The following is a 10,011-nucleotide window of genomic DNA, read 5'->3' on the forward strand; positions in this document are numbered from 1 at the left end:
ATAGCACCTGGCCTGTGTTTGTGTGGATGTACAACCTTCCCCCTGGTTGTGCATGAAGAGGAAGTACATTCACATGAGTATGCTAATTGAAGGGCCGAAACAACCAGGGAACGACATCAATCTGTATCTGGGGCTGCTGAAGGAGGAGCTAGACACGCTGTGGAAAACGCCAGCCAATACGTGGGACGCCGCAGAGAAAGAATATTTCCCTATGAGAGCCGCACTGCTCACGACGGTGCACGACTATCTCGGTTACGGATATCTCGCGGGGCAGGTAGTCCACGGATTTTCTCGATGCGTAAGGTGCATGGATGACACAACGTATCGCCAGCTAGATAGAGATCCCAGGTCTTCGAAAACCGTGTTCATGGGACATCGAAGGTGGCTTCGCGACGATGACCCGTGGAGGAAACGCAAGGATCTGTTCGATGGTGAAACCGAACCCCGAAAACGCCCGTGTACGAGGAGCGGCGAGGAAATAGACGAGCTGTTGAAAAATTGGAAAGACTGCCCACTGCCGGGAAAGAAGCAAAAGGCACCAGAGCCGGGAAAGAAGCGAAAGGCACCAGAGCCGCTGTTGAAGGTATGGAAAACGAGGTTTGTTTTCTGCGACTTGCCGTACTGGAAGATCCACCGTGTGCCTCACAGCCTTGATGTCATGCATATCACGAAGAACGTGTGCGAGAGTCTGCTTGGTACCCTGCTCAACATGCCAGAGAGGACCAAAGATGGGCCGAAAGCAAGGGCAGACTTGAAATCAATGGGCATCAGGCAGGAGCTTCACGCTAATGATGATGATGATGATGATGAGGCGAAGCAGGACATAGAAAGTCGTCGCAAAGGCAAAAAGGCCAAGAAGACCGGAAATGACTACCCTCCCGCATGCTTCACTCTAAGTCAGGAGGAGATTGAGCAGTTTTTCACCTGCCTCCTAGGAGTAAAACTTCCTTACGGTTACACGCGGAAGATAAGCAGATACCTAGACCCAGCGAAGCAGAAGTTCAGCGGGATGAAGTCTCACGACTGTCACGTGCTGATGACGCAGATACTTCCAGTTGCAATCCGTGGGATCATGGACGCGCATGTCCGTGAAACGCTATTTGGCCTATGCAACTTTTTCGACGTCATCTCTCGGAAGTCGATTGGCGTGAGGCAACTCAGAAGGATACAGGAAGAGATCGTGGTGATACTATGCGAGCTTGAGATGTACTTCCCGCCCGCATTCTTCGACGTTATGGTGCATCTGCTGGTCCATATCGTGGAGGATATCATCCAACTCGGGCCAACGTTCCTGCACAGCATGATGCCGTTCCAAAGGATGAATGTCACGTCCAGAGGGAAGTATAGCCAGGGGCTTTCTGACCGAAGAGTGCATCTCCTACTGCACGAATTATCTAGGCATCGAGAACCCCGTTGGTCTGCCCGTCAACAGGCACCTCGGCAGGCTCGCTGGATGGGGTCACCGTGAGGGTCGCCGCGAAATGCATGTCGACTTCGAGGGTCGACTCGCCGACTTTGAAAGAGCAAACCTAGTCGCGCTACAACACATAGACGTGGTCGATCCATGGGTGGTAGAGCACAAAACCTTTATTGAGAAGACATACAATGACCAAGGCCAACAGAGGACGGACGGAGATATAATCAAAGAGCACAACTCATGTTTCACGCGTTGGTTCAAGCAGAAGCTTCTGTCGTACCCTTTACATGAGGATTCTTCCACGGAAGAAAAACTCATATTCGCCTTGTCACAGGGCACCGAGCACAACCTGATGACCTATGAGGCGTACGATATCAACGGCTACACATTCTACACCGAGAACAAGGACATGAAGAGCGATGGTTATCAAAACTCTGGGGTAACGATGGAATCCTACATCGGCAACGACAAGGACAGATACTACGGAAGGATCGAGGAGATCTGGGAGTTGAGCTACGCTGGAGAGAAGGTCCCGATGTTCCGTGTTAGATGGGCCAAGAGCGTCCTAAAAGAAGACCGGTATTTCACCACCATGGTTATACCCGAAGCCAAATCCAAGACCGCGGGCGCAAACGTCACCGCGAAAAATGAGCCATGGGTACTGGCTTCCCAAGTGGACCAATGCTTCTTCATTACCGACCCGTCAAAGCCCAGTCGTGTTGTCGTGAGGAGAGGAAAAAGGAAGATCATCGGAATGGATGGAGTAGCCAATGAGCCAGACTTCGACAAGTACGGCGACTCGAAGATCGAACATGACGACGACGATGAAGTAGCAGCACACACCACAAGAAGAAGCAGGACCACCCTACCTAAAGGACGTCCGTTCCACAGAAGAACTCCATTTGCGAAAAAGAAGGGCAAGAAGATTGTGAACAGATAGCTAGCTAAGATCGATTGTATTTAAATCATAGTCTTCATTTCTCGATTGTATTTCATGGGCACTTTTTGATATCATGAATATTTTTAAATTTCATGGGCACTTTTTGAATTCATGAGGACACTTGATCTCGATCCCCCTCCATCTCGATCTCGATTCCCCCTCCATCTCGATCTCGATCCCCCTTCATCTCGATCCCACCCGCACCCTCCCCCGCTAGCTCCACCGCCGCCGACGACCCACCGCAACCCTCCCCCGCTCCACCGCCGCCGACGAGCACCCGGCCCCCCGCACCCTCCCCCGCTCCACCGCCGCCAACGGGCACCCCCCGCACCCTCCCCCGCTCCACCGCCGCCGCCGATGATATTTTCAAGTAACAAATTTGAACATATTTAAAAAAATTATTACTATTTTTATAAAAAAATATTACTGTTATGATTTAAACAAGTTTGAACATATTTAAACACAAATAAATATAAAAAACAGCATTTAAAATGCATAAAAAAATATTGGGGAGCCTGGGAATCAAACCTAGGACCTCCTGGTGTGTGTGCTGCGTGCTGACCAGTCGGGCTAGTGGGTGGGTTCTATTGTAGATAGGGTTAGGTTGTAGATAGGGCTAGTGGGCTAGATTAAAACAAAATTCTAATGGCGCACCGAGGGGTGGTGCGCCATTAGAATAGTCGTACTTATGGCACACGAGGGGGTGGTGCGCCATTAGAAAGCTTCCCCCCCACACTAAATCCCCAATCTCTCTAATCTCTCCCCCTGCCTCATCGATCTCACCCGCTGCCCCCCGTGTTCGCCGTCCCCCTCGCCGTCCCCCTCGCCTCCTTCGCCGTCCTCGAGCCGAGCGCCGCCTCCCTCGCGGCCTCCCTCGACGTCCCCGAGCCGAGCGCCGCCTCCCTCGCCGTCCCCGAGCCGAGTGTCCTCGACGTCCTCCCGCCCAAGCGCCCCCTCCCCCCACAGCCCCGCCTGCGCCCTCGACGTGCTCGCCGTCCAACACCGCGCGGCCTGCCCAGGAGGACCGCCGCCGTCTTCCTCTTCGACTACGAGGACCTGGACGAGCTCGGACGCCCAGGAGGACCGCCATCGCTCGACGCCCTCGACCGCGCGGCCTGCCCAGGAGGACCGCCACCGCTCGACGCCGAATTCGCGCCGCCTCGACTAGCTCCGGCTGCCCCGAGTCGCCCTCAACCTCCCAAGTGAGCACCCGAGCCGCTTCCCCCTCTTCCCCATCTTTATTTCCTTCTGATGTGTTCTAGGGTTGGGGCTTGGAGAAATTTGGACAAGGAAAGGGGGTTGGAGAATTAAGTAGCTAGGGTTTTCCAAATGTTCAAATCTCTGAGCTTGCATTTAGATGCATTTTAGAGGATACTAGTCTCAACTAAGCATCCGCCTAGAGATTCTTTCTTTAAGTAGCTAGGCTCAATTAGTGAATTTTCCAGTGAGTTTGGATTCATGCAACAATATGAAACATTAATTACTATTCTTTCTGGCCACTAATGATAGATGTAACATGTAAGAAGTCCATAATTGATTAATGGATCTGTTAGTTTGATAGTTTTTTTAGTGTTGCACCTTTTCCTTCTACAACTTGCAGATGTGCACATAGTTTTTTGTGTTCAGTTTAGGAGTTGGTCCTTGGGAAGCATAAATAAAACATTATTGGCAAGTGCAGTCTTGTTACTCCTAGGTATCTACAAATGAGTAGATGAATATTTGTTACCAGGAGGGGTTACAATATCTTTCAAACTGATGTTGTTCTCATGATCATGCTTTCTAATGGTTTGATATCACCCAAAGTTTGGCATGGAAACTACAGAGGTACTATGTAGTGTTGTATTACTTCTTCCGGATTCAGGGTGTTTAAATGTGCATTAGTTCTTCTGATAATTAATGGTTAAAGTCCTTTGACAAGAATGTGAACAATAAGAGATGTAACCAATCCCAGAAGTAGAACCATGTATCTTTTCTCTCTACAATTCTCATGCAACAATATGGAACTAATTCTTTAAGTAGTTAATGAGAATACTTGGTCCATATTCATTTGCAGTGAACATACATTTTCACTGTTCTTATAATATTTGCTTGATGTCAGATTATGCTATGAGGATATTAGTCTAAGCCCAGTCTTGGATGCATTATTTTATCCTGCGGTGGTTAAACCGGTTCTGAAAATTATCTAGTTTGACCTGTACTTGTCCAACTATCATAATCTATTCTTTGACCATGGCAGTAGCTGGCATTTTGTTATGATAATTTCAGTATATATCTTACTGTCCTTTGCTGATCTCGTTGTATTTTCAATTCACAGGCAACTCTCTGACGAAGTCTCCTCCAGGTAATATATGTCTCATGCTTTCTAAAGAGTACTAGTATACTGACTAAACTATCCACTTGCTATGCTTAGTTGCTCTGTTGTCTGAATCGTGACACTTTGCCAGCTGAAACTTGCCTATCACACTGTCGCTGCATTGCTCAACTAAAAACTAAAAACTTAGCTGGTTTGCTGTATCTCCACCAGTTTGGGTTGGTGAATGTGGATGATTTTTTATCCTGTGAACTCATTGTACTGCTACAAGAATTTTGTATCATCATGGTGTAATTTTGTTAACATTCTGGTTTTGTTAGATAGTGGCTACACTAATCTAGAGTGATACAATTTTCCTTCTCATTTGATATCATCATGTTCAGTGTATACAGTTATAACATCATGTGGGTTTTTTAAGTCTGTTTACAGCTCATGTGGGTTTTAACATCATGTGGGTTGGTGAATGTGGATGATTTTTTTATCCTGTGAACTTGAATGTTGCAATGCTGTTTTCTTCAGAGGCTACTGTCAAAAACTTGAGCTACTGTCTTGCAAAGATGATGATCATCTTGCTAGTTTGCTGGGTTTTGTCTCCGACCATTGTGTCGTGATGAATTTGCACGTACCCCGAGTTGCCCTTGAGTTTGCCGGAATGTCGATTAACTTCCGTTCCGGCAAATTTGGGTACTCCATATGTCCTATTTTCAACAAAGGTCATGCTAAAATTTTCCGTGAATTTTAGCATGACTTTGCTAAAAATAGGACATATGGGGTACTTGCGACTAATGCATGGGCCGGGGTATCTTAGTACTTAGTTAAGTAGGATCAACTGCCCTGCCATTCTTGCCGCATTAAACCATAGGTGGCAATAGAGCCAAGTTATTAGGCCCAACTTAGAATTCTCCTTAGCATCGATAAACCCTAGATGATAAACCCAACATAGGTGGCAATAGAGCCAAGTGATTAGTGACAAGTGATTAGGCCCAACCTAGGGTGCCTCAGCATCGATAAACCCTAAATGATGAAAACTTAACTTGGCTGCCCCGGATGCCTCGGTGTCGATGAGAACCTAAATGATGTACGCTTAGGCTTTTAGGGTGCCTCGGCGTCGACAAGCCCTAAATGATGAAAGCTTAGGCTTTTAGGGTGCCTCGGTGTCGACAAACCCTAAATGATGAGACCATGATCTTGTTCCTTGACAATAACCAACTTTTTGACCAAATTTTTTTCCTATTTAGAGCGAAACATGGCCCACAACGATAAGGCCGGTGGTTCGGGCGGCAAGCAATTCTGGGAGCTGTCCCAGGAGATGGAGGAACAACCTCACCGCTATGAGGACGCCACGGAAGACACCGATCCTGATTACACAACCCCTAGTGGCGTCGGGGATGACACCACTGATGGTGCCGCCGAGGATGCCACCACTGATGATGGCAGCGCACACACAGATGGCAGCCAACCGAAGAAGCAAAGGAAGGACCAGCGCCCGAATGCGCTCCGCACCGTCAAGGAGGAATTCACTCAAGTGGACTCCGATGGGAATCCAACGGAGCCCAAACATATAGTCAAGGGGTACTCGGTTCAGCTCGGGTGCATTCTCCGGAGCACCGTCTCGATCAACACCGAGAACCTTAGGCATAAGGACCGAGGGAATTTGCGCAACCTCCTCTTCACGAAGCTGCACGAACGATACAAGTTCCCCGCCGAATTTGAAAACACACGCCTCTCAGGGAATAAAGTGAACAGTGCCGCCCTCACGAAGATGAGCACGGCCCTGTCTACTTGGAAAAGCGCGATGAAGAGAATGATTGATAAAGGTGATAGTTATGAGAAGATCAAGGCGAAATATCCTTTGATGAGCGAAGATGAGTACAAGGAGTTCAAGATCAAGTGCGAGAGCAGTGCAACCTCCGAATCAAGTCAGTAGGGGAAAGAAATGCGGGAGTTGAACTTAGGGGAACACAAACTCGGTCCCGGCGGTTACAGAGTGGCGGAGCCTATATGGGACAAGGAGGACGCGGAGCGTGCCGAGCAAGGCCTACCGCCCTGCTTCGAGAAATACAGCGGTGACAAGCAGACCAGGAACTATGTCAGGGCCCGGTACAAGGAGGACCCGATAACAAAGGAGCTTACCACGGATCCGAAGACCAGGGTGCTTGAGCTTCTTCTGGTAAGGAATACACCCCCGCGTAATTAGCTCCATATGGTTGCACTCTAATTAATCCCCAATATTTCTAAATGGTTCGCGTTCCTTTCGCAGGACACTGAAAGCAGTAGCGCCGGGTCGTCTAAGAGCTCCCCTTTCGACACCCATTTAAATAGGGCGTTGCAGGTAATGAAAAACAAGGATAAGCTCACTAAGTCGACGTCAGCTGGTCGTGTGGCCAGCAAAGGCTTGTCCACAAAATGGGGGTCATACTATACCGCTGGTGTGCGGAAGGAGAAAAAGACCAGCTCGGAAAGCCAGACGCGCGAGGTTGAAGAACTCAAGGCACAAGTGGCGCGGATTCCAGAGCTTGTCCAAGAGCAAGTGCAACAACAACTTGGAACGGCGCTCAACGCTATGGTGCCTATGTTGATTCATGGGCTGACGACGTGGATTGCGGGCGGCCAACAGGGGCCTCCCCCGGTTCCCAGCTTCACGGCCAGCAACTCGCACAGCGCGCAGGCGGCTCCATTGGTGTCTCCGGCGGCGCCATTGGTGTCTCCGGCAGCGGCGCCATTGGTGTCTTCGGCGGAGGCGGTATTCGCGTCTCCGGCGCCGGCACGGGCATTGGAGCTTAATGTACCCGGGTGTACGCCGGTCGGCACCTCGCCAGCAAGCGCCCCCTCCGTCAGTTGCACGCCCGCCGTTGGCGGTGCCTCGACATTAGCCGAGCTCAACGGCATCACGGTAACTAAGCCTCTCGGCCGATGACTTCATCTCCTTGCCTTTGACTGGGCATCCCTGACGCCCTGTACATGTTTTCGTAGGGCACCGCCGACGTTCCTTGCACTCTTCTGCACTTCGTGGGCGCCGAGTTGGTCGATGTCGCCAAGGGCAGAATCGTTCAACCGGGCAACCCCATGTTCCACGGTAATCCGATGCCACCCACAATGTATAGGGTTGAAGTGGTTCGGGTGCTGCCAGGCTGCGACGAGCTGTTACCTCCGATTCGACCCGCTGGGGCCGACGAAGAAGATGAGATGACCCTCAGCACCTGCGTAAACTGACCCCTGCTTTGGCCGAAGAGCCATATTCGTTTGGGGGCGGGGGACACCACCCCACAAACAAGACCGCCAGTCGTGCCGGCGCCAAGCCATGGCAAGAACGCCGCAACGCTACCGGACCTGCCGGACATCCCTATGGCACAGGATCCGGACAGCCCTATGGCACAGGATCCGGACGGCGACGACAACGACGACGGTACATTTACCAAAGTTGATAAGTACTTTGCCGAACATGGGTACGCTGACGAGTTCTGCGGGCCTCTTTCTCAAGAACCCAACCAAGACGACCGCGATCTAGCTGGTACGGCGGAGAAATCCAATTGCAACAGGCGTCGTCTGGCGTTCAGTTCTCAGGACACGCCTCCAGCTCCCGCCTTCACTGAGCCTCAGATAGCTGAGGTGCGAAATATTATCAGCCCCAACACGCTCAAGAAGGCGGTCTGTGAGCAGAACTCGGTCCCATTACAGGAGATCAAGAAGAAAGGACGGAAACGAAAGACTAACAAGGGCGCCGGTGCGAGCCAGCCGGCACCGAGTTCGATCCGTGCTCAGTACGGGCCACCTTCACCTAAGGATATCTCGAGGAGGGTGCATGTGGCGGGTAGGGCGATGCTACCGCCAAATATGCTGAATGCTGCAACCGGTGCTATGCGGAGTCTGCACGACAGTGTTCTTTTTTTGGAGAAGCGGCGTCTTAGAGAGAAGGATGTGGCATACCCGGTTTTCGTGGCCAAGGTGCCAGAGGGCAAGGGCTTTGTGGATGGCGACATCAGGGGTACGATCGTCCTGCGGTTTGATGACATCTTTGCTATGTTTAACCTTCATCCGCCGCACTACACTTTCGTTCGTCTGTTTTCGCTGAGTATGGAGATGCGGATCATTAGAGACAAGACCCCGGACATCGTGATAGTCGACCCCTTCTACATGCGTGCTAAGCACTTGAGCAACGCTGGGGACCACCAAGTTGCGAGTTCACACCTCGAAGGCGTCATTCTGGCAAACCCAGATAAGGATAACTTCCTTGTGGCTTACTTTCCCGAGTAAGTCATCCCTTAACCGCCCCGTAACATATGATTTCTTAGATTTCGATCGTTCTTTTTTTTCTAACATTCCGTGTTCTGTGCAGTGACACACATTGCACACTCATCCTCTTAAGCCCGAAATATTCCATGGCCACGTATTTAGACCCGAACCGTAACTCCAAGATAGACTACACAAATGTCAAGAAAGTTCTTGATGATGTTCTCCCCGCCTACGCCAAATCTGGAGGCACTTTCACGAGGGCAGTTCGTAAGTACGGCAAGCACATGTTCTCACACAATACGAAGTTCTGCTGCGTCAAGCAGCCGCCTGGCGGTCGGAAGGATGCCTACTACGCCCTCCATCACATGCGGGCGATCGTAAGGGACCATCATCAACTTCTGCTACCAGATAATCTCAAAGATTGGACCGCGAGCTTGTCGTTAGTCCAGGACGCGGACCTCAGACAAGAATTCTTTCGCATCCAGTCGGAGTTTGCGGACATCATCCATCAAGATGTCCTTCATACCTCGGGGAAGTTCTTCCTCAGATATCAACCGTCCAACAGTGAGATAGATGAAATGCTACAAATGCAGGGTGACAACGACCGCGATTTCATGACCATCACGACAGACGGCGGCTTCATCCACGTTCCTGTCCGATGAGTCGAGTCGAAAGTAGTGATGTGTAGTTCTGAAACATTGATTGGCTCATGTTGTAATTATACTTTAATGAATTCGTATGTCTCTTTGGTTTGGACAGTCGTTCAACTTAGATGTAATCGATGCTATTTATTAGTAGGACCATGAATCGTGCTATTAATGTCTTGCTTTTCTCTTCCGATCCTTTTGTTGCATAATTACATATTGCTTATGTATTGTGTGTTGTTTGGCTTGTGCATAGAGATGCCGTCGTATGTCGTGTACAAGGGTAAGGTTCCCGGAGTCTACGACGACTGGAAGGAGTGTCGGAGACAGGTTCACCATTTCAGCGGTAACAGTTACAAAGGGTACACCACTAGGGCGGAGGCCAAATGTAGATACGCCCGCTATCTAGAGGGAGAGAGGAGGGAGCGTTGGAGGAACCGGATGAAGACCAGTTTGATCACGATGA

The sequence above is a fragment of the Triticum urartu genome, chromosome 7A (genome assembly GCF_056163025.1).
Source record: "Triticum urartu cultivar PI428250 chromosome 7A, HENAU_Tu73, whole genome shotgun sequence".
Classification (NCBI taxonomy): domain Eukaryota; kingdom Viridiplantae; phylum Streptophyta; class Magnoliopsida; order Poales; family Poaceae; genus Triticum; species Triticum urartu.